The sequence below is a fragment of the Dipodomys merriami genome, unplaced genomic scaffold (genome assembly GCF_024711535.1).
Source record: "Dipodomys merriami isolate MVZ:Mamm:240054 unplaced genomic scaffold, mDipMer1.0.p SCAF_4, whole genome shotgun sequence".
Classification (NCBI taxonomy): domain Eukaryota; kingdom Metazoa; phylum Chordata; class Mammalia; order Rodentia; family Heteromyidae; genus Dipodomys; species Dipodomys merriami.
The window spans coordinates 32,013,224-32,038,279 of NW_027205603.1; the positions used below are offsets into that span (position 1 = coordinate 32,013,224).

Consider the following 25,056-nt stretch of genomic DNA (forward strand, 5'->3'; position numbering starts at 1 on the left):
AGTCACATCGACTTACTCAAGAGATTGGTATTAACCAATTTCGGGAACTAAGAATAACGATACAAGAGGTAACAGAATGTGTTGCTTGTTGTGCTATTACATGTTTCACTGAGAAGCTCCTAAAGCATTCAGGTAAGATGTGAGAGATGAGTTTTGTGAGTGAAAACTGAGACTGAGAGATTTGGTGACAGAACAAGAGAGGGAGGAATGAGTGGGTGAGTGAGCTGAAATTCACATCTGTGAATTTCAGTGAATTAAATGCACTCTGGCATTTAATTGTTAAAATTTTTCTGTCATTTGCAGGTGATCATCTCAAATGTTAGAAATTCCACTGCTCATTTTTTAGGTTAATACCAAATGACGGAAATATAGAACGCCTACATGAAATTCTGAATATATCTTCAGTAAACATTTAGAAATCCTAACATACACATTGAAGAGTTCATAAAGAATACACATGGAGCTTCATGATTTACAGGTTTGTGAACTTCCTTTAAATGCAGAGGAAAATGGCTACTCTGTGTTGGTACTATGGGTGGCTCAGAGATATAATCTCCCCCATCCCCGCCCTGTTTTTCACTGCCTCTATCTTGCTCATTAGCAAGTCTACTGTGCAGTAATAGAAAGGTGGAATGAAGTTTAAATTTGTTCATTTTTTCTGGTTACTAATGAACAATTTCTTTAATGTTTGATTAGAAAGCAGTTTGAATGAAATTTCTGAGTCTGTGTCCATCACAGAGAGCTTACCTAGCAAGTACAATATCCTGAATTCAAACTCTAGTATCTCTAGATATTAGGAATGTCATAAACAATGCCATTCCTTATTTTCAACTCCAAGGCAAATGAGAAGTAGTAAATTCTATACTCTTTCATTGTTTTTCTTTCTTTTAAAAAGCTATCTTTAAGTCATTGTACAAAAGGGTTTCAGTTCAACATGTCAATTTATGAGTATAATGCATTTTTATCAAGGCTTGAATTCAGTGCCTTGTGCTCTTACTTGAATTTCTTGCTCATCGCACTCTGCCACCTGAGCTACACCTGTACTCCAGCATTTTGCATTGCAGATGGAATCTTGTAGACTTTTTTTGCCAAGCTGGCATCAAATTGTGATCTTCTAGATCTTGGCCTCCTGAGTAGCTAGGATTACAGAGGTGGACCACTGTTGTCCCACTTATCTTATTCCTATCAATAAGTAATCTAATATTTCAAGTTCATATCACTATGAATAGTTTATGAAACATTGCATATATTTGGTTCTATGTTTTATATTGTCTCTGAGAATATGAAAAACTTGTGTTCAGCAAATGATACTAGCAAATTCTGACAGCATAATCCTTTCAAAATTGTTTAAAATCTGGAAGTTGGTAGAAGTCTCTAGCCAGAGAATAACTCATCCATGTACTTACTTCATATATGTGCCTACACCATCTTGGTTGTCAAGAATGGATCAGTTTATAGCTATGTAATTACCTTATTATGCAAAGGCCTTTCCTATTGGTGAATTCTGCAGCCAGTATTCAACCAACCACAAATCAAAAACATTTGAAACAAAATTATCTATACTGAACATATACAGACTATTTTTCTTGCCCTTATTCTTTAAAAAAAATAGTTTAAGGTTAGCTCATGCCTATAATCCTAGCTGCCAGAAGGCTAAGATCTGAATATCACAGTTTGAAGCCAGCCTGCAGAAGAAATAAAAAAAAAATACTGACAAGGAGCTGTGGTTCAAGTGATAGAGTGTTAGTCTTGAGCAAAAAACTCAGGGACAGTGTCCAGCCTCTGATTTCAAGCCTCAGGATCTCTCTCTCTCTCTTTCTCTCTCTCTCTCTCTCTCTCTCTCTCTCTCTCTCTCTCTCTCTCTCTCTCTCTCTCTCCCTCTCCATCTCCCTCTCTCTCTCTCTCTCTCTCTCTCTCTCTCTCTCTCTTTCTCTCTCTCTCTCTCTGTATAGAGCTGTTTATATAACATGAACATTATATTAACTAATATATTGCATTAGGTATTAGAGATGCTTTAGCCTCAGGAGGCCAGAATATGAGGACTGCGGTTCAAAGCTAGCCTGAGTAGAAAAGTCCATTAGAATCTTATCTCAAATTAACCAAAGTGTCAGGATGGAAGTGATCTAAGGCGCCAAACTCAAGGTTCTAAAATTAACTACCAAATAGCCAGAAGTAGAGGTGGGACTCAAGTAGTAGAGTGCTAGCTTTGAGTGAAAAAGAAAGCCAAGAAAGAATGTGAGGCCCTGAGTTCAAACTGAAGACAAAAAATGAAAAAAAAAATAAAAAGATAAGTTAAAGTATATGAGCAGATGTGTATATGATATGCAAAGATTATATCACTTCACATAAAAGCACTTAAGCATCTATGGTCTTTGGTATCTGTGTGGGTCCTGCAACCAATCCAAGGGCCAAGGGATGCTGAGGGATTCAGCTCTCCAAATATTATATACAAACATTTGTTCTGTTTGGTGTCAATAGCAGATTAGAGAAATCAATTCTTTCATTTCAGTTCAGTTACACAGTTAGTATCTGAGTGTCCTCCAGGGTCTCAGCTTCTGGAATACAACCTATTTCCTCATTGTTCATCAGCCCCTGATCCTGGGTGCCAATGACACCAACCTCTTTATATTTGCTCTTAGCGTAAGAGCTTCCTGTTGCTGTTAATCTAAAAAGACTCACCTTTCTTTACTTTCAGCTTCTCTGGCACTTTTACATATAATTTCCTGTATTGAATTCTTTGTTTTGGACCAGACCTTGGCTGATGCCTTACAAGGTAACTTTAATTATGGACAAGTAGTAGTGATGAGTATTTGTGGCCTATGAGATACATTGGTAGAAATGGTACAGTATTGGGGGTTTATGGCTTTTTGTTTTTATTTTCTAATTCATAGAAGTGTGTCATTTATACATATACAGCACTGTGTCCTAGAAATGTCAAATTGCTATGAAGGTTATTAACATACACTTTTGCTTTCTAAGCTCGTGTTGTCTAGAGCAGGCACAAATAGTTCACAGATCACAGTTGGTTCACAGACAGCTGTTTGTGTAGCAGTAGTTCAGTAGAAAATGAGGAGGATAAAAATTGCTCTGAAGATCACAAGAAGTGGTAGAAGCTGAAGATAAGATTTCTAGACTCACTGGCGAATAAGTGGTAGTCAGCTTCCTATATCCATGGATTCTTATCTTGAGTTATGTACCCTGTGTTTCAACTAACCCTAGATCCAAAATACTCAAGCTGTGCACTGGTGGTGGCTTATGCCTGTAATCCTAGCTACTCAGGAGGCTGAGATCTGAGGATTCCGTTCAAAGCCAGCTTGCACAGGAAAGTCTAATTTCTAATTAACTACCAAAAAAACAAAGTGGAGCTGTGGCTCAAGTGGTAGAGTGCTGGCCTTGAGCATAAAAGCTCAAGGACAGCACCCAGACCCTGAATGCAAGCCCCACAACCAAAAGAACAAAATAAAACTTCAGAAAATAATTTCATCTGGATGTCATCATTCATTAAACAATACAGCGTAATTAATAACTATTTACATAGTGTTAACAGCCAACTAGGTGTTATAAGTTTTATATAGAGGTGACTTTACTAGGAAGGTGGCTCAGTGGTAGAGCGCTTGCCTTGCATGCATGCATGAGGCCCTGGGTTCGATTCCTCAGCACCACATAAGCAGAAAAAGCCAGAAGTGGCACTGTGGCTCAAGTGGTAGAGTGTTAGCCTTGAGCTGAAGAGCTGAGGGACAGCACCCAGGCCCAGAGTTCAAGCCCCATGACCACCAAAAAAAAAAAAAAGAGGTGACAAAGTTTATAGGAGGGGTGCATGGATTTTTGTAAGTATATGCCACTTCATAAAAGGAACTTAAGCATCTATACACATTAGTATCTCAGGAGGTTCCTGAACCAATCCCTGCTCATTACAACAGATGACATATTTGGAGACATGAGCTAGGAAAGAATACTCCACAGGGAAAGAACATGGACAGGTCCAAGCAGGCTGAAAGCAGATGCTAGCAACCACTACAATTTGTCCAATGGAAAGCAGTTCTCCTATAAGAAGCAAAGAAAAGAACATAGAAAGCTAAATGCAGTGGTAGACCCTTGTAATCCTGGTTACTCAGGAGGTAGAGAAAAAAAGGCAAGAAAGAGTTCAAGGCTAGCCCAGGCAAAGGCAGTAAGATACAGTCTCAAAAACTAAATATAGCCAGCTGTTGATGTCTCACATCTATAATCCTAGCTACTCAAGGGACTTAGGCCTGAGAATTGAGGTTGAAGCAGCCCAGGCAGAAAACTCTGTGAGACTTAACTCCAAGTTACCAGAAAAAGCCAGAAGTAGCAGTATAGATCAAGTGATAGGGTATTAGCCTTGAAAAAAAAAAACCTATAATAGAGGGTGACCCTGAGTTCAAGCCAATTTATTTTAGGAAAGGGTTGGGAACATATCTCAAGAAATAGAAAGCTTGGGTTCAGTATATAGTATTGAAAAACTAAAAACAAACAAACAAACAAATAATATACAGGGCAGGAGCTAATGGCTCGTGCCTGTAATCCTACAAGTGGGGAAACTGAGAATGGAAGTTTTAGGTTCAAGGCTAATCCTGGGCAGCAAGGTATGTACCCATATCTGGTACATAGTACTTGCTTATAGTTCCTACACTACCTGGAAAACTAAAATGATCGCTTTCAGGCCAGCTTACACAGAAAAACTGGTGAGACTATCCACAGAAAGCTGGGCATGGTGGCCTAAAATAGGCTGATGAAGGCTTGCTTGGGCAGGAAGCAAGACCCTACTTCAAAAATAACAAGTGTACACAAAAGGCTGGAAGGAAGGAGGGAAGGGAGGGAGGGAGGGAAGGAGGAAAGAAGGAAGGGAAGAAAGGAAGAATGGAGGAAGGAAGGAAAGGAAGATGGAGAGCAGAGCTAACAGAGGGATCAGACTTTGAAGTTCACCAGCTTGCCTTGGTGAGGTGAACCTCACCACATAGCTTCCAGTGGTCAGCCAGTTCCCTAGCCCTGCTGATCAGGACCAGCTCAGAACAAGATGGAATCTTTCCAAAAGAATTCCACAGCAACAGTTGACATAAAGGGGTTGGGATAATTCACTTGAAAAGTTCAGTTGCAGAGAACACTAATTGATATAAAATAGAACATTCTGCTATGATAGAAATGTATTTTTGACCTTTTTTTTTTGTTTGTCTTTGAACTCAGCCTTCCTGCTGGAGGGCAGAGGTCAGCGGAAGTGTTACTATCAAACACTTCAGTGACTCAGAAAATTTTAATTCATTTACATTTAAAATTCAAAAAACTTGAATGAATTTAATTCAATGAAGTTAAATATCCTAAAACTTTATTTAAATCCAAATAGGCTCCTGTGGCTAGTGGCTATCTGCAGCAAGTTTAGAATAAAAGATAGATGGGCTGTGGGGTCACTTGGAACAGCCCTTAAATCTTCTAATTGCTAACTCTGTAACCCTGGATATGTTACTTGTCTTCCCAGGGCCTGAGCTTCCAGTACATAAGATTTATGCTTGCGGCCTTTGTGACAAGCAAAAAAAAACAAAGCATATAAATTGCTTGGCCTAGACTAAGTATTTAATAAATGAGAGCTGTTACTATTAAGTGATGTAGGGCAGTATTTGTGAACATAATTCAGTTGTTTTGATTCCTTTGATCAGTCTGTGTATGCAATGAGTGTGAGCCCATTAACACAAGATAACTTCAGGCCTATTGCTGACGTGGACTGGCATCCAGGACAGGACCAACAGCCAAAATGCCTTGTCTTGTTAGGGGTTCTCTTATCTGGGCCTTGCTGCCTTGTTGCAAGTTGTCCAATCCCCTTTCCTTACGGTGTGATTGCTTCCAGCAAATCCTCCCACTGTTAAAGTGCATTCTTCTCATCGCTTTTGCTGCAGCCTGGAAAAACCAGATGCTGTTAAGGAGAAAAGACAAATGGAGCTTGTTCAGTCAATAGCTTTAATTTGACGTACAATTATAAGTGCATGGAGTCTGCTCTGAGGGGCTGAGGATTTCTCAATTCTTTTCCCACCCCTATAGAATGAATAGCACAAATTTGCAGATCTTATTTGCCTTAGGTGACAATCACTGAAATTTCTTGTGAGATTATAAAAAAAATACACATGCCTATTCCACCCCCTATCACTGCCTTCCTCTTTCCTCTTCCCTCTTCCCTCTTCCCTCCATCAGCAAGGAGACCTGGAGAGCTGGTATTCATTAGGAGAGTGCTGGTGACGCTGCACCATGGTTTGAAACCACTGGGTTTTGTAGTGAGTCCAAGGAGCAGCTCTGGATAGATGGGACTGTCTTTAACTAAGAGATCACTGTACATTGCTGGGCAAGGAAACAGCACAGACATCACAAGGACCCAACCCATGGCCAGTAGGGGAACTCTGAATATTTAGCTGAATTTTAGAGTCAGAGCCAACCATTTAAACAAATGCCACTCTGGATTCCAGAACTCAATTTTCCTTCCTTTTCTTACTACGCTGGCCTATTATATTTCTAGAGATGCATTCCTTCTTGTACTCTCCTTTTGTAGAGTTCATATCGGTATATGATACATTATTCTTAAGTGCCAGGGCAATTATACAATTGAATTTTGATAGTGGCCAAAAGACTAGTTCTTAGTTCTTCGTAAAAAGACTAGTGAAAACACTAGTTTATTTATTCAATATCACATTTTCCTGAAGAAACAGTTTCAATCAGAGGCTTGGGGCAGGGACATCGTAGTTCTTCATGCTGAGTGACCTGTGAGCTGTGGTTAACACACTGATTGTTTTGCTTGAGTACTAATCATTGTTATCTACTATTGGAGACAAAAAAGTATCTCTGGGCTGGGAAGTTGGCTCAGTGGTAGAGCGCTTGCCTTGCATGCCTGAGGCCCTGGGTTCGATTTCCAGCACCACATAAGCAAAAAGAAAAAAAAGCCGGAAGTGGCGCTGTGGCTCAAGTGGTAGAGCACTAGCCTTGAGCTGAAGAGCTGAGGGACAGTGCCCAGGCCCAGAGTTCAGGCCCCACGACCAGACCCAAAAAAAAAAAAAAAAAAGTATCTCTGCAGCAAAAGAATTCCAATGACCCACTTCTCCTGGATAATACTCAGCACAAGAAGATTCTAGCACAAAGAATTAATTTTAACAGTCTCTGAAAATCTGAAGAAAGCTTTGAAAATGTGTCACACGAAGAAAAAAATGTCCTATAGGTGCAAACATTGGGGATTATACAAGTACATTTTACTGGAGTAACTGATAAGATAAAAATTTCACCAGAATTTTTGGTTTAGGTATCTTTTTCTTTCTGGTTCTCTGACATCTTGAATGGTTTTTGGTTTTGGTGAAGATAATGTGGATAAAAAGTCTATACTGGACATTAATAACACCCAAATGAGAACCTTAATCCTATTAAAAGTGAGGGTTCCTCACTTCCATGAAATATACTGAATTATCAGTTTAGGCAATAGATCACATGAGATCACATGTATCATCATAGATTACATTTCTGATTTTCAAACCATAGATCTTATGTTTATAATCTTTATGACTTTATAAGCAAAATATTTGAAAGGAAACCTAAATGGAAACAACATGAGCAGGGAAGACAATTTATAAGTGTATTTTCTCAGAAGTTAAAGGTGTGGCAATTTCTGATGCTATCTGGATCTGTTTCTTGCTCTGCAAGGTGTTCTTCTGCTTTGATCCTGTTCTGTGGTAGGGTACCTCCAGTGACAGAAGGCTCCCCTGGCCTGGCCTCAGGAGTCTCCTCATTATCCAGGAAAAGGATTGCATTTTCCCTAATGAGGTCATATCCTTCCAACCTTCTAAACCCAGGGAACTTGATATACTTCACTTGGCTGGGGGAGGGAGAGGGAGGAGGGGACCACATGCCACTGAAGTGGCAGGAAGATATGTGTTCTAGTCACACTCAGTGGCAGGCAGCCATGGACTTAGGACAAAACAGCTTTCTGGAGGGCGTGGAGCTGGCTACAATTGGTATGGCAATTATGAGAAATTGTTATCATTATAAGAAATAACTTCATTCCACTATCCACTGTTACAGACTAATGGAGGCTACAACATCATCTCTAATCATAAAAATGCATTCTTATGCAAAAGTTCCACTTAAACCCAGTATAATGTCACTTATTAAAGGGACATGCATGCAAATAGCCGTGGTTATTATAGGAATCTGAGTTTTATTTACTTGGGAGTGTCAAAAGTAGATTAACCCAAAGGTCCCCTATCTGAATGCAAATATATAACCTTTCTGAGAAAATAGGATGGATGGCAGTGTGTATTTCAAATGGACTACAGGTTTTAAAAAAAAACCTTCGGTAAAGGAAATGTTTTTTATGAAGTAATTTGTGAAACTCTGTCTTATCTAAATTCAATAACTTTTGCTTTATTTGGAGTCATTCACTGGCCTAGGCCCTGACCCTGAGGTCTTTTGCTCAAGGCTAGGGCTCTACTACTTTGAGCTAGAGCACCACTTCGATTTTCTGGTGGTTAATTGTAGATAAGAGTCTCACTTTTTCTGCTTGGGCTGCTTTGAACCAAGATCCTCAGATCTCAGCCTCCCAAGTAGCTAGGATTACAGGCATGAGCCACCAGCACTTGGGGCTCAAATTCAATAAGTTGGATAAACATGGATTCCATCTATTAGAGTTTCCAGGAGCAAAACTAAATAGAACTTTTTAAATCTTCCGACAACAACCACCCTTCCTCCACAAAGAACAGCAGGCCACTAAGCACAAAAACGAAACAAAACAAAAAAAAAACCCAAAAGAACCCTCTGCATGCATTATAGACACAATACACGATAAGATGAATCACAAAAACATTTTCTCAAGTTTGAAACATCACCTGACCCACATCGAGGCAGCACATCAGGGGTGTGATTTTTTTTTTTCTAAAATACTATTTTTCTCCAAACATTTAATACTCAAAATGACAGAGGGTTTGGAAGTTAGGGAGCAAGATAGTGGGGCATCGTCAAATAGCTGACGACCAGATGGGGTGAAACTATTCACCATCTTGATTCTAGGTGGCCAGTGCTGCTGGGTCTGAACGTGGGGGTCAGGAGGGGAGGCAGAAGGAAGTCCCTGATGGACTGGTGGGGGAGTGAGGGAGGGAGCAGGCTGGGAGGGGAGAAGTTGGAGCGGGGGGGGGGGGGGGGGGGCAGCGGGCAGGACGGGGCGGGGCGCCGCGAGGGGGGCGTGCACGTTCACCGGTAGACACGCGCCCTCGGCCACGGCAACTCGCTCCAAGTTCCCTCCCACTCGGCACAGACCCCGCTCGCGCCCTGCCCTCCGCGGCCGCGCGTTCTGGGCCGGCTCCGCCAGCCGGGTCCGCTCGGTGCCGGCGGCTGCGAGAACTCGGGGGCGCCTGCAGCGCGCGCACGGCCCGCCGTCCCTCGCGGGGCCCTGACTCTCCTTCCTCGCCGTCCCCGGGAGCCGGGCGCCGGGCTTGGCCCTCACCTCCGGGACTCAGCGGGGGCGCGACTGAGGTAAGGCTGTGCAGTGGTGCGAAAGTGGGGTTCACCGATTGGGGTCGGGGCTTGGTGTCCGCTCCGCGCTCCGCCTATGGACAATGCCGACTCGGTGCGCGGCCGCGCCACCCGGAGCAAAGCCGGGCCCGCGTCTGTCGCCTCCGCTCCCAGCCGGGGTCCCTCCACCCAGCCTGGGGAGCTCTCTGGCCCAGGTGGACCTAGGCTGGCGTTCCGGGCCGCCATTGGGGGGCGCGGCGCCCGGTGCCCGCTCGGCGCTCGGCGAAGCATCCCGGGCTCCGCGGGGAGGCCGGGCACAGAACCGGGTCCTGGCCGTGGCTGGGAATGGAGCCGGCTGCACGATCCAGAGAGGCAGGGACGGGGCCGGGGCCGGGGACGGAGACGCGGACGCCGCTTGGCCCCTGCTTGGTTCATGATCTGTCTATAAATACTTTGGAATCAGCAGTACGGCTTGATCTCTGGCTGGGAGGTATGAGGGGGTGGGGGAGGCAGATCCCCAGGACCTCAAAGTTTGTTTTCGCCTTCACCCCGCCAGCTCCTCCCATGGCCTCAATTGTCTCCACTTTCTTTGAAAGCATACAGATTGGAAATAAAATTAAATTCTCCCTGGCTCTCTGGTGCCCCCGTCACCGCAGCGGAGCGAAGAACTTGGCAACAAAGCGCGCGTGCAGGCAGGCTTAAGGAAGACCGATGCCTGCACTGCCCAGCCCGGGGCCCTCCTCCTGTTAGCACCCGAGCCACAGGGTGTAAACAGCGGTGACAGGTCTCCCCCCACCCCCACCCCCAAGCTGGCCTGGGGAGGAGGATGCAGAGATAACTCTGCCGAGTGCTTCAGTTCCTCTGCCTAGTGGAAAGAAGACACCTGGTGCCGGCTTTTTTAACCCTTTCAAGTTGTTCTTCAGGTTTATGGAGCCACCCGCAATCCCCCCTCCCTCCCCACTGCACCCCCAAATATAAATAAATGAACAGGCTTTCTCTCCTGCTTAAGATACAGACAAACACTGGGTTCCCCCTCACAGCCAAGTTAGGTCCTCTGTAAAATCTGGCCCACATCTGTGACAACATTGCATGGCTGGCAATTTGTGAGGACTGCTAACTAGTCTATTTTTGCAAAGAGGAGTATGATAGTGGAATCAGCATTTTTGTAGGATGAATAGTATGACTTCCATTTTCTTCATTTCCTCTGCTGGCGTGGAAAATATTTATTTAGCATCCACTGGGTCCCCTCCCAGCCCTTCATCCCCAGTTTACTCCTACAGTTATTTCTAGAGAGATACCTGCGTAGACTTTTTTTTTTTTTGGTATTCATTTTGTGACTTGGAAATATCTGGCTACTCAAAGGAGCTACTTATGAAGCATAAGTTATTTTAGCATGAGGTCAAGTTAACAGAAAGCTGAAATTCTTGGATGGCAATTCCCATTGATTTCCCCTATTGTATTCAACCTATTGCCTTATGAACTTGATAAACTGTAGGATTTAGCACAGCGCTGGCCTGTGGAGCTAGCTAGGTAAATATTAGACAGTATTCTTTTTACATTTATTATCAACCCATGTGGTTTTTCTATTTAGTTTGAAAAAGTGGTGGTTTTATTTGTTGTAATCCCAGATATTTTAAGCCATAGTCTATTTTATGCCTGTGGTTTAATTTTAGATCAGAATTGAGGTTGCTTTGTTGTTTTGCTTAAGACTGACAAGCTGCCATGTGTATTCTGGATGCCTAGAAAAGGTTGGTTGGTAGATTTTATGTAAGAGATATGTAAGGGCCAAGACCACAGCCTTGAACCACCCATGCCCTGGAGCATTTCATAGTAAGAATTGATCATCAATTTTTATAGGCCTAGTTGTCCAAGGAGAAACTTAGGCATTAGGGAAAATGTGGAAGTTGGACTGTGAAACACCTGAAACACCCCCACTTTCCTTCTAGCTCTGGAATATTTCCAATCCTTAGTTTAGAAACTGTGTTGGCCCAGCAGTTAACTGCCACTCCAGGCTAGAAGTAATAAAAGGTAAATACACCATCTGTCTATTCACCTACTCAAACATATAATTCTTACTCATGCTTTGAATCTTTTTTTTTTTTTTTGGTGGGTCATGGGGCCTGGGTGCTGTCCCGCAGCTCTTCAGCCCAAGGCTAGTGCTCTACCACTTGAGCCACAGCGCCACTTCGGCTTTTTTCTACTTATATGGTGCTGAGGAATCAAACCCAGGCCTCATGCATGCAAGGCAAGCGCTCTACCACTGAGCCATCTTGCCAGTCCCCCCACCCCCTTTTTTGTATTTGGGTTTTGAACTCAGGGCTTCCCTCTCACTTGGCATTTCCCTCTCACTAGGCTAGTGCTCTATCACTTGAGCAGCTACACCTCCACTTCTGGCTTTTTGATGGTGACTTGGAGATAAAAGTCTCATGGTCTTTTCTGCCTAGCTTGGCTTTAGTCCATGATCCTCAGATCTTAGCTTCCTGAGTAGCTGATTACAGGCCTGAGCTACCAGCACAGCGCCATGTATTAAAATCTTGAGTAAGATTTACAGTCCAACTAGCTAAGGAATATTAAAACTGCTTACTTGTCCTGTGTTTGCAGTTTACATATTTTAAGATCCTCACTTGACTCAAGCCTACCCCCCCATTGCCTTTGAAGTGACAGCTTTTCATTGTTAAATAACTTCCTTAGCTTAATGGAAAGCTTAGCATTCATTCACACTTGGAGCCCATACCTGCAGAACTAGCCCTACTGTAGGCAAGCACAGTGTTGGTATTGTAGCAGTAGGTGGTGCTGTGGCTAATGCTGGCAGTCTAGGCACAGGTTTGAGTAAGTCCCTTGGGTTGAACAATTTGTTCCTTGACTTTTCTTGAAACATACTGTCCCCACACAGACACTACCCCACAGATATCCTAGGAATAAAAGTTCATTTTTTTTTAAGTTGGCTTGTGGTATTTTCAATCTTTTAGGACTTTCATTTCGACAGATTTTTTTACTCAGAAAGCCATAGTTTTCTAGGTGTTAGACAAAATTATTTGTAAAAACATTAGCCAGTGGTACCCTTTATTTTTATTTTACCATATTTGTGGCAAATGGACCAACCTTAGCCTAGATCTCCAGCTAATTTGGACTTAAAACAATACATACTTTGGCAGAGAGAAACAAATGATCAGAAACCTACTTGCATGTAGCGTTTATTAAAGAAATAACTTCCAAGCATCAGTTTTCTTTTATTTTGATTATTATCATTTTCTGGCTCTTGGCGTGATATAATGAGAATTGATGTTCAGGATGAAGACTGAAGCTTTACAATGTCATGACTCACCTATAAAAAATAATTTCATCCTATGCAATGATGGCATCCATGCTAGGATGTGGATAAATACACTCAGGAAAAGGGGCTGCTGAGTTTTTAATAAGCTGCTGTTGGGGATTGCTTGTGAATAGCATGTCTCTGTACAGTGGGGCTATCACTAGGCAGTTGACATTGCTTTCCCAATCATTTCAGTTGCTTTCTATCGGTGAAGTGACCTGTCTCAGTCATGTAACTAATAGGTACCAAGTATGTCCCCTTAGCCTGTGGATCTTTCTGTCATACTATAAGGAACAAGCTTGTGCCTCATTTGGCTTCTGGACATATCTGCTATTTTCTTTTGGGGATATAGTACCAACAAATGTAGGTGACTTAGTGTTGGGCTCTGGATTTTACAGGTAGCATTTGATCATCCAAGAGTCCAATGCAGGAGAAATGGAGCTGATTATTATTTTCAGAGGACAAGATCTTTACATTTTTCACAATACTTTTGTAAAGATTACTTGTTTTAGGAGAGTCAAGAGGGATGGCAGGTTTAACTTCGTTCAGCTCTACAAAAGCTAAAATAAAACCGCTTAGATGTTGAAGCACTAAAAGGCATTGGGTCTGTTTTTGGCTTCTTTCTCCAGGTGATTTGGGGACAATCTTAGCTCTGCTTTTACCTCTTTTTAACCTTGGATTAAAATAGGTTTATTCATTGGGAACTTTTAATTACAGCACAGAGGATTAGGATGATTTATGAAGTTCTGGATCAAATCTCCCTTCTATGTAATCATTATTTTTATTTTGAAGTTTAGGTAGAGCCTAATTTAATATTTGAAACAACAGTTGTTCTTTTTTAGAACTGAAACCTTTAAAAAGTACAAAGGAGGAAATATTTGAGAAGTGTTCTGCAGAGTGAGCAAATCATGTCCAGAGTGCTAAATGAGCCTGGGGTTGAGGAGAGGTGGGGGTGATGTTTTTGGAAGATTGTTGGAGGTGGCTGTTGGAGATTTAGCTTTTCATCAGGGTGAATGTCATTATTCAGATACATAGCAAGGTTTTCCACTGCTCCAAAGTTCTTTGTCATTCTGTGTACTGTTAACCTCTGGGTTCTTTTCTGAATGATCCTTTTGTGTTATAAAATTAATGAATTTGAATCATGTAGACACCTGTTCTAGTATCTTATTTCTGGTATCTTAGATCTCCTCCCCTTATGAGGAGATAGTAGTATTTTAATTTATTTGCTTATTTGTTTTTATGTTGGTAATGGGGCTTGATTGTTGTTTTGTTTTCTTGGTTTTTAAAATTTGGGGTGGGGGAGGAAATCTTAGTAAGGAATGCAAATTACCTCCTTTTGCCAGTGTTGCTGATCATATTAACAGTGGATCTGTGGTTGATGGAACAATTTTAAACTAGGACTTTTAAATTGTAAATGCTTTAGAGAGACAAGTTCAAAGCTAAAAACCTATGTTAAAGGAAACGCCTTCCATTTGCCAGGTAGGATTCTGGAAGAACTGTAAAGATCCTGTGATATGCTTTATTCACTAGGCTAACAACAATGGTTTTGAAATTGTCTACTTTTAAATAAGGCCTTTAAAAACACAGTGCACAAGCACACAAAAGTTTTAAGTGTCTATGTTGAAACATGAGGTTTTGCTTCATAGAGCCATTTAAAAATTGTCTCTTTTTCATTTCACTTTTATTTTGTTTTTAGCTGTACTGGGGTTTGGACTCAGGGCCTCTTGCTTGCTAGGCAGTCACTCTACAGCTGAACTGCCTCCAGCTCTGTTCTATGCTGGTTATTTTTGAGATACGGTCTTGCTTCCTGCCAAGGTGTATAACTGAATTCTGATATGTCTATTTTAGATTTCTCATTATTGTAGGGGTGACATGTACATACCACTTATATGAGTTTTCGCAGACTAGGCTGGCCTGGAACCTAAGACTCTCCTGTTCTCGGCCTTCCAAGTAGCTAGCATTATAGGCATAAGCCTCCAGTACCTGGTTTGTTTCATCTTTTTAATTGTCTTTTTCAAGGGGTATCATTATCTTTGAAATGATCATTCTTGCCTGCGATTTTTTTTGTTCCATTAAAAGCAGTAATAATGCCAGTGAATGTATTTTAATAATTTCTTCTGTGATTATAGTAAAATGATACTTATAGAGGACATTGTTGTATTTATTTACTTAGTGCTGGTACTGGGGCTTGAACTCAGGGCTTTGCACTCTTGTTATGCTTTCCACAACTCTACATCTGGCTTTTTGTTAGTTAATTGAAGATAAGCATTTTGGGCTTTAGCTTCAAACCTTATACTCAGATCTCATCCTCCTGAGTGACTAGGCTAACAGCACCTGGCACAACACACTTACTCCTTGCCTCCTTGTAGCTTTATAATGTCATGTGGGAAAACAGATAATACATGAAAGAAATAAACAATCAAGGCAATAACAATCCCAGTAAAGAATGGGGACAGGGCTGGGAAGGTGGCTTAGTGGTAGAGCGCTTGCCTTGCATGCCTGAGGCCCTGGGTTCGATTCCTCAGCACCACATAAGCAAAAAGAAAAAAGCCAGGAGTGGCGCTGTGGCTCAAGTGGTAGAGCGCTAGCCTTGAGCTGAAGAGCTGAGGGACAGTGCCCAGGCCCAGAGTTCAGGCCCCACAACTGGACCCAAAAAAAAAAGAAAAAAAAGAATGGGGACAATATTCCCATCTGAGCTGGGTGATGTGGGAGAGCCTACCTCAAAGTTGAGACTAGGGTTAAAAAGACAGCAATATTTGGAAGGTCTGAACATAGATGAACTCAGAAAGGTCCTGTAGTAAGTAGAACCTCCCTTTTGCGAGGCACATAGGACAGCAGCAAAGAATTTCAGGCAGCAGAGCCCTGTAGGCCATAGAGGAAATTTTCCATTTATTGTAGGCTTGGTGGGAAATGTTCAAGGCTATGCTCCCAGGAGGACCAGGCTCTGATTTGCAAATTTGGAAACTGTGTATGTAGAGTGGATATTAATCATTGGAGAAAGTAGAATCAGGAATCCAGTTACAAAGTTGCTGAGAGCAGTGCTGGTGAACTGGAAGAAAGCAGAGGAGATAGAAAGATTCCAGTGTATGCAAGCATCCACGTATCTATTTATTCACCTACTGCACCACAACCTAAATTTCCATACCACTGGGAAAGAACTGACCACTTGCCAGTTTGATTGTGACCAGACACCTGTGGCGATATGAGTCCTGCTTGCAGGTATGCAGTGGGAAACCAGGCCCATACTGGAGATGAAGCTGACAGGAAGTACCCACTTATATGTATTCTTGTTTGTGTCTGAGTGATACAGCTCAATTCTGTGTTTGGCAGGACAGTGAGGAGGAAGGTTGGGTATTACTCTCTTCATGCTGGAGTGGCTATAGACCTTGCCAAGTATAAGTGACTATTCTGACACTTTCCATATGGCTGAAAGAGGCATTCATTTTGTTTGCCTCCATGTATACTGCACACTGTGAGCCTTGTAGAGACCTATGTACTTTGACAAACTGCTGCAGGTTAAGTTTCTAGTAGTGGTGGCTACATCTGCTGTGATTGAGGGGAGGTGACTTCTCTGTGCACCTTAGGGGGCTGTGCAAAGTCAATAATGGGTCCTGAATTTGGGCAGACCTGGGCGAGTCAAGAATATGGGTCATGGCCCTTGGTAATCCCAGGCTGAAGATAGATGTAGTAGGAGACCACTGAAGGAATAACTAAGCTGAATAACTAAGCTGAGAGGATAGAGTGGCACATCATGCAGTGGAGTGTGTCTGGGGACCCAGATCTTCTCTGGGTGAACCCCAAGCAAAGCACTTGGGGCTTTTGTACCTCAGTTTATAGTATGCGTAATGGTGATGGCTGTACCACCGCCATTCTAGGCTCATTGTGGAGGTAAAGTAAGATGATGCCTGTAAAATGCACTTTGTTACTGTCCTTTGCATTTGGCTCACAGACTTCACATCCAACGTCATTTCTCTCTTCGATTCTCATCACACTGGTCACAGGATGACGGTCACTATTTCAGATTTACTTTGACTGCTAAAGCTAGAGCATCCCCTTTGCCGGATACAGGTCCCAGCTGTCCTATTGAATTTTGTTTATCACCTTTTTCCCTCCCTCTCTACATTTTGTTTTGTGTTGAGGGCACCTCCCGCAAGGTGCAAGGCACTCTGACAAAGTGCTGCAGGTTCAGTACCCAGCTCTGTGGCCTGCCCCCAGGCACTGACTGAATGAGGGCTCACTGAGCTGACTGGAAGGATGCTGCTGCCCACCAGGAAGGCCTTGTGTTGTGGGTCCCTGGAACGCAGCTGCAAGGCCTGATGGGAAATATGTGTTCTTGTATCTGCCTGAGGTCTGGTGAGCATTGTCTGAGCAGTCTTTGATGAATGATTATGGGAGGGAGGGCTTGGAGGAGTGGAAGAGTTTGTATTAGAAGACTGTGTTTCTTAGTGTAGTAGGACATGCATGTTGTAAGACTTCAGCATTGTAGAAAATATCATGTATTAGTCTTTAAGTTGAATGCTCCCAACTTTCTTACTGCCTGAGTTGCTGCTCACAGGTACTCAGTTCATTATACAGAAACTACAGGTAAACATGGTGGGGAAAAGCATCTATTGTGAAAGTAACCAATGCTTGTTAAACTGCTCTGTCCACCCAAGAAGCTGCAAGTACTAAATTTTTCCAGCCTCAAAATCAAGGTGTACCTGGCAGCCTGATCTTTTGACTTGGCTTGTAGATTATTACCTATACGGACTAAGCTATGTCATGTCACCGGTATTGATGTCCTATCCCATTATAATGACCCATTGGTATATTGATTTTGATGCTATCAGTATGTATGTCACATTTATTTTAGAAATATGTATTTGTCTCTATACTTGCTTATTGGCTTCAGTATTAGGTGAAGTTTAGTAAATAAAATACAGACTTATCTTCAAAATCTTGCTTAGACACTGTACAATTGTGTATGTTCATTTTTAATTACTACAGTTGTGTAAACACATTGGCCAGTTTTGTTTTCCCAGCTACCAAGAGTCACTGCTTCCTCATTCTTGGTGAAAAAAACTAGAGAGTTGGAAATTGTATACTTGGCAATGTTGGGAAACCCCAGAGATTCCTGATAATACGTCTGTGTTTTGACTACATCATTAAAACAAAGTGAATTGGGAGTCATATTGTATACTTGATTGTGAGTTAAGGATTAAAAAGAATCCTTTCAATATGTCCCTGGCCTGTGTTCTTTCCAGTGATTGCTCATTGGAATGATGTGTTTCTTGAGAATCAGATGTTTTTCTTCCTTATAAATCCTGTTCTTGTTTAGTGACCGTGAGGGTAGGAGAGAGATGATTGCATTGTTTTTTTTTTTTAATGTGATTAGTCATGAGTATGCTTCACAGCTTCTGTTGGCTTCAGCACAAGCCAGGTGTGCAACCATAAAACATTATCTGATATTGTAGCCAAAGTATTCTCCATGTCTGAGGGCAGAGGCTGCCTAGGAACTTAGTCTAATTGGCATTTTATTTTATTCTAGTTTTCAGTTATGGATTTATATTTATGTATCTTTTAGTGGGGAAAGCATCACCATCATACAAATAAATATTTTGTGGGTAGTTGAAATATTCTTTTAGATGATGCCTAAGAAAATGTATGCTCTTCTTTTTTTTAAAATTTAAGTAGTTATACCAGGGGGTTCCATCTAATTTATGAGTACAGTTTCTTTTTAATGAAGCTTTGCTTACAGGTGATAAAGGCTCACACATGCCATGGAACTTGTGTTTGGTGTGTGTGTGTGTGTGTGTGTGTGTGTGTGTGTGTGTGTGTGTGTGTGTGTGTGTGTGTCCCAGCATTGAGTGTGAACATCACAGTGGCCACATTTTCCCAGTTAGAAGCCTTCTGTTCTTACCTCAGTGATATGTGTATGATCCTCCCCTTTGTCTCATATTCCTGAAGGGATTTTCTGTCCTTTCAGAATTCACTAGCACAGGACTGAACTATCTTGGGTGGTAATCCTGTGGCCATTTTCATAAGACTCTTCCAGATTAATTTCAGCACGCTACATTGTGCTGTTCAGATGCTATGAGTTAGTAATAAAGAAATAACATCACTGAGCTTTTTAATTAACCATACCGACATGGCATCAAATATCTCTCCATACATTTTTTTGGGGGGGGGTCTTTTTTTTTTGTCAGTGCTAGTCTAGACATAGATAATCCTATTTATGCTTCCTGTAGTAGTTGGAATTACAGATACATGCTACTATGTCTGGCCTTTTATGTTAAGATGGGGTCTTGAATGGACCGTCCTCAAAATTCAGTCTTTTTTTTTTTTTTTTTGTCAGTTGTGGGGCCTGAACTCTGGGCGCTGTCCCTCAGCTCTTCAGCTCAAGGCTAGTGCTCTACCACTGAGCCACAGTACCACTTCCAGCTTTTTTCTGCTTATGTGGTGCTGAGTAATCGAACCCAGGGCCTCATGCTTGCGAGGCAAGCACTCTACCACTGAGCCAACTTCCTAGCCCTCCATACATTTTTGTGTTTAAATTAATCAATCTCTTTATTTTTCAGGTTATCTGACAGAAATACATAAGTATAAACACACACACACACACACACACACACAGACACACACACACACACACACACACACACACACACACACACACACACACACACACACACACACACCCTTGTTTCAGGATTCTACAGAGAAACAGAATAGTAGTAGAGAATTATTAAGAGAAATTCACTCATGTGATTAGGGAGGCTGAGAAGTCTAAGGTGAGGGAAACACAACTCAAGCAGTCAGGCAGGTAGAGAAAAATCCTACCTTCCCCTCCCCAACTGACTGGCTAATATTCATATTGAGGAGGGCCATCTGCTTTACTCAGCCCAACAATTCAATGATAATCTCATCCCAAAACACAGATACAAAGAGAAATAAACTTTAATAAAAATCTGGGCAACCTATAACTATCTCAGTTAGCACCTAATGTTAAATACTGTATACCTGTAATACAATCAAAGTGCTTTGTTAGTTGAGTAAACTGTTTTTGCATCAGTTTCAGAAAGTAATAGTGTAGTCTTCTAGTATGGTGAGTTATTTCCATTAAGCATGTCTGGGTTGTGCTAGCCACTCATACTCATCTCTTCCTGCCAGTATTTCCTTCATTGACTCAGTTTTATGCTGCATCTGGAGGTGGTATCTTGGTTTGGGGCATCTTTTCTGTGAAACAGTAAGGTTATTGACGGTAGCAATTTTTTTTTTTTTAGCTTTCTCTGGCTGATGTTGTCGAGGAAAGGAAAATTGCGGTATCAGTATCTCCTCTTTCCCACTCTGCATGGTCTTTGCAGAGTGCACATAGAGATGACATTCGTGGATAGTCCCAACTTTTAGTTCTACAGAGACTAGGTGTTCCCTTTTATGGTTTGTCCCCAGTGTAGCTTATATTTAAGTTTAAGGTTGAAGCAGCGTGCATTCTGACTCAGTTTTCAGGTTTAATCAGGTAGAGAAGCATTTTGAAGCTTGAAAATATTCATTATCTGTTTTTAAAATGTGATAGGTTTCCGATTTAATGATAGATGTCATTATTATCTAACCTAGTAAATATTAAGAGGGAATTATGTGATGATGTATCTTTTTCTCCCCCAGAAATTGTCAGTTACTTATGACTACAATTTCCTCCATTAGCCCATGTAATAATGGTTGTGATGCTATGAAGCGGACCCTTACCTAATCCTTCCATGTTCCCACAATTATGTGTGTGTGTGTGTGTGTGTGTGTGTGTGTGTATGTATTAAGCACTTACTGACATTGACAATTGCTGCATTGCATGATGGCTTTTTATAGTTAAGATATTTGATGCATTTCCACTGACAGAATTTTAGATTTCTTCCTGAGGCATTAGCTTTAAGATTTAAATAGCTAAGCAGTTGGATATAGGTAAAACTTATGAATTCCTGTGATGAAGCGTTTCTTTCTATATGTTCTTCTTTAGAACTGTTAGCCTGTAGTCTTTTATTTGGTTCATGTGTTTGTTGGTTTAAATCTAGAATTAATCATGTCAGGATCACCCAGGAACTGTGACATTCATGGGCGGCCTGTGACCAAATAGTAGGTAAGGTCTAATAGGCTACTGTTTATCAAACCCTGGGGATGAGTATTACTCAGAGGTGAACCTACGTAGGACAAAGTCTATGTAGATAGGAAATTTCTCCCTAAGATTTTGGGACAGCTGTCTTTGTTTTTGTTTTTGTTTTTTGGGTCCAGTCGTGGGGCCTGAACTCTGGGCCTGGGCACTGTCCCTCAGCTCTTCAGCTCAAGGCTAGCACTCTACCACTTGAGCCACAACGCCACTTCTGGCTTTTTTCTTTTTGCTTATGTGGTGCTGAGGAATCGAACCTAGGGCCTCAGGCATGCAAAGCAAGCTCTCTACCACTGAGCCACCTTCCCAGCCCACCTGTCTTTTTTTGTTGGTCGTGGGCCTTAACTCTGGGTTTGGGCACTATCCCTCAGCTCTTCAGCTCAAGGCGAGCACTCTACTGTTTGAGCTACAGCACCACTTCTGGTTTTTTAGTGGTTTATTGGAGATAAGAGTCTCACGGACTTTCCTGCCCAAGCTGGCTCTGAACGGTGATCTTCAGATCTCAGCCTGCTGAGTAGCTAGGATTACAGGTGTGAGCCAGCGGCGCCCAGCTTTTTGGGACACCTGTTTTAATAGAGTTCTTAACTATTATGACAAGAGCTCTGTGTTCAGCTGAACTTTTTTTTCCCACTCCAGTGTTCACATTGAGATCAGCTTTTATGGTAATTGATGTCTTTCCTAGGCACTGGTCCTTTTCCATTTCTTCATCATATAATATTGGTTTGCCTGTTGTGCGTGCTATGGTGCTCCTTGGTTGGGTTGAATTGAGTCTTGTCTGTTCTTCAAGAGTAGGCAACTCTAAGACCTGTGGGCTACCTCTCTCACTGAACATTCTATCATGGCAGCTACCTCTTAGGTAGAGCTTATGTCTGTGCTCTGAAGCCAAGTTATTGCCTGGTGCAAGAGTGGGAATGTGTTTCTGCCGGTACTTCTTACCCGGGACATCTTCTGATATGACCTGATACCTTGTGAAAGAATGGCCTTCTATTTCTTTGAGTCCTGCCACCACTGTTGAAGTTGCCCATGTACCTACCTTACAAGTGAGGCCACATCTCATTAATGTTGCCTGTTAGGCACAAAGGGATGCAATGAAAATGGAAGAAACACATGCATTGATTATTAGATAACAACAAGGCCATATTGTCTTCACATTTACAGTCATATTTTTGGTCTCTCTTTTCCCTCTGTTATGATCTGAATGTTTTGAGTCTTGGCCCAGATTCCTGTGCTGCAGCGTCATCCTCAAGGTGAAGATATTGGCAAATGATTAATCATGAAGAGGACTGATGCCTTGCCCTATGCAGAGAGGCCATTGAGGCTCCTCATTCTTGCCCTGTATGAGGACACAGTGAGAAGTCACCATGTGTAGTTAGAACACAGCCTTTACCTGGTGACAAGTTTGCAGTTTGACACCTTGTATTTCCAGCCTCTAGGACTGTGAGAGATCCATGTCTGTTGTTTATAAGCCACCTCCTTTATGATATTTTTAAAATAGCATCCTGGAGGAACTAAGGTACTTTGATTGGTCAAAAAGTAATCCAAACAGATATTGTGTCAGAAAAGTATGTTTTCCCCTGAATTTTGAAATACAAAGCAACAACACTTTTACAAGAAACGCTTCTTTCTCAAACCTAACAGAAAACCTCTCTTGACTGTGCTTAGAGATTTTTCCTATATTAGCTGGAGCTCTGTGGTCTCATGAAGAGACAACCCAGGGCACCTGGGAAGCTTGCCCTGGAATTCTTCCCCCTATCTGAGCCAAAGCTCAGAGCAAGCATGTGACCAATAAGTCAGCAGCCGCTACACTGAAGGCAGCGGCCAGGCTAGGAATCCTCACACTGGGCTCCTGCCAGCTCCTGCTTAGCCCCTGGAACCAAAGGCCTTCCTCATTCTGGTTTCTCCCTCCCTGAGATGTCCCTTCCTGGGGCATCAGCCATCTTTATTCAGACCCTGCTCTTCTTTTCCTTTCTCTTATTCCCCTGCCTCTCCTGTATGTATCTCCAGAGCTAGCTGAGATACCAGCCTGTCATTTTGCCTGGCCATTGTGAAGTGAAACAAAGTCCTACATCCTATTCTGGGTCCTCCTTACCTTGAGCTGAGTGCCCCAGACCTCTCTCTAGACATCTCCCTGTTTCAGACCTGCTCTTCCCTTTCCCTAAAATCCAATCTACTCCACTTTATGCCCTCTCTGTCATCCTAAGAGCCTTTTATCATGCCTGCTTTTTAATTATTTTCCTTGCACTTTTGCTGTCTGAATAAAAAGAATGGAAAGAACAGTCACGTCTTTATCATGCTCAAGTAATGTAAATGAAGAAGCATAAAGTACATCTCTCCTTGACCACTAGCCTATGAGATTGGGCAGAGTGGCTTGTTTCAAATTCAGCTTCTCTTCTGCTCTGAATATGAAGTTGGGTTGAAATTGAGGTGAATAATCCCTCAGGTGCTGAGGAGTCTGCAGGTGGGACCAAGGAAGCTCTGTTGATAATTTATTTCCTGAAGGATACTGGAACCCAAGAATAATGAAGTTGAATAATGAAGACTAATGAAGTGTGGGTGGATACCTTGACTTCTCAGGAAACATCAAGACATCATGTATTTGGACTGTCCAATATGGTGGCCACCGAGCATTAGAACTGAGACTGATCATATTTTTTTATTTTTGAGTTAAAGTAAAAATATTATCAACCTTACTTCTGCTTGTTTCTTTTAATGTTTTAATCTGTCTTCAAAAATAGAAAGAAACTTAAGAAGACAAAGTATGTGGTTCACAATTGTGGCTTACATTGTATTTCCACAAGAAAGTTCCATCAAGACTGCATTTCTTTGATTTTACTCCATATCCTTGGCAGCATTCGGAAACATACCGTTAAGCAGATGGTTGTGTACTGATAGAAAAGAAAGTAGTAGGAACCAGCAGCAAGAATTGTTTCACTAAGAACAATCATAGCAAGCTTTTATTTTTTTTTCCTCACGTAAGGTTACTAGGCTAGAAGATCAAAGCAATTCAGTAGATTGAGATTTAGGTTACTGTAATACTTTTGAAATGTCTCTTCTCATAAGGTCAAGGACGAGTTTGAAAACAGAGAGGAAGGTTGAAGGTGTGATTGAGTCAGTAGCTGGAGAATCTCAGTTCTCAGAACATGGAGTGTTGGTTATTTGTCAGGAACAAATAATGGCCCTGAGACTCCCAGGTAGCTCATTTCATTTCAGTGCTGGAAACATAAGAGTTTGACCAGCTTTTCTTTTTTTTTTTTAATTTAATTTAATTTTATTTGTGAACATACTGTACAGAGGAGTTACAATTACATAGGCAGGATAATGCGTACATTTCTTACCAAGCATTGCAGCCTCCTCCTTTGTTTACCCTTCACATCCCTTCCCAGCCTCCCCCCTCCCTCCCATCCCAATCCTTCTCCTCCCCCCCCCCTCCCCGGACCGACATTGTAAAGCTCGTTTTGGACATGACAACTTGTACTTCTCATTGTTGCAACAGGTCCACCTGTATCCTTAAACAACTGGTTTTTCCCCATCTCTTCCACAAGTTATACTGACATCAAATATAGTGAAAGCAGGGGTTATACTGTGGGGAAGGGACATACAAAGCAACAAAAAGATAATCTTATAAATGCGTTAGAAACACATGCATGAAAGAAAAAAACCTTAAAATACACATCTAAGGGTTCATTTTCCTGACATCACATTATCTGACCTTTTCCGCTTGACTCATACATATACTAGATATTACAAATAAGGGAACCCATGGGACCTATGTTTCTTTGGGCCTGGCTTACTTCACTTAATATAATTTTTTCCAAGTTTTTCCATTTCCTAACAAATGGGGCAATGTCATTCTTTCTGATGGAGGCATAGAATTCCATTGTGTATATATACCACATATTCTTGATCCATTCATCTACTGAGGGGCATCTGGGTTGGTTCCATATCTTCAGCTTTTCTTTTTTTAAGCTTTTCTTTTTTATTTATTTTTTTAAATTTAATTTTATTGTCAAGGTGATGTACTCATTACCTTATATATGTAATTGTAACCCCTCTGTGACCAGCCTTTTTAAGAGTCTGAAAGAGCCATGCTCTGATGTGTAGTCTGAAGTTTAGTCATTGA

The 25,056-nt window shown here is 41.8% G+C and overlaps 1 protein-coding gene across 2 annotated transcripts in view; it reads left to right on the forward strand.

Moving 5' to 3' along the window:
* The first annotated feature begins 9,358 nt into the window (after positions 1 to 9,358).
* Positions 9,359 to 25,056, forward strand: part of Fam110b (family with sequence similarity 110 member B) — a 150,893-nt gene continuing 135,195 nt past the window's right edge. For both annotated transcript variants that reach the window (XM_069990764.1, XM_069990763.1), the window contains exon 1: positions 9,359 to 9,510. The gene's annotated coding sequence lies outside the window, so the exon portion shown is untranslated. The remainder of the gene's footprint in view (positions 9,511 to 25,056) is intronic.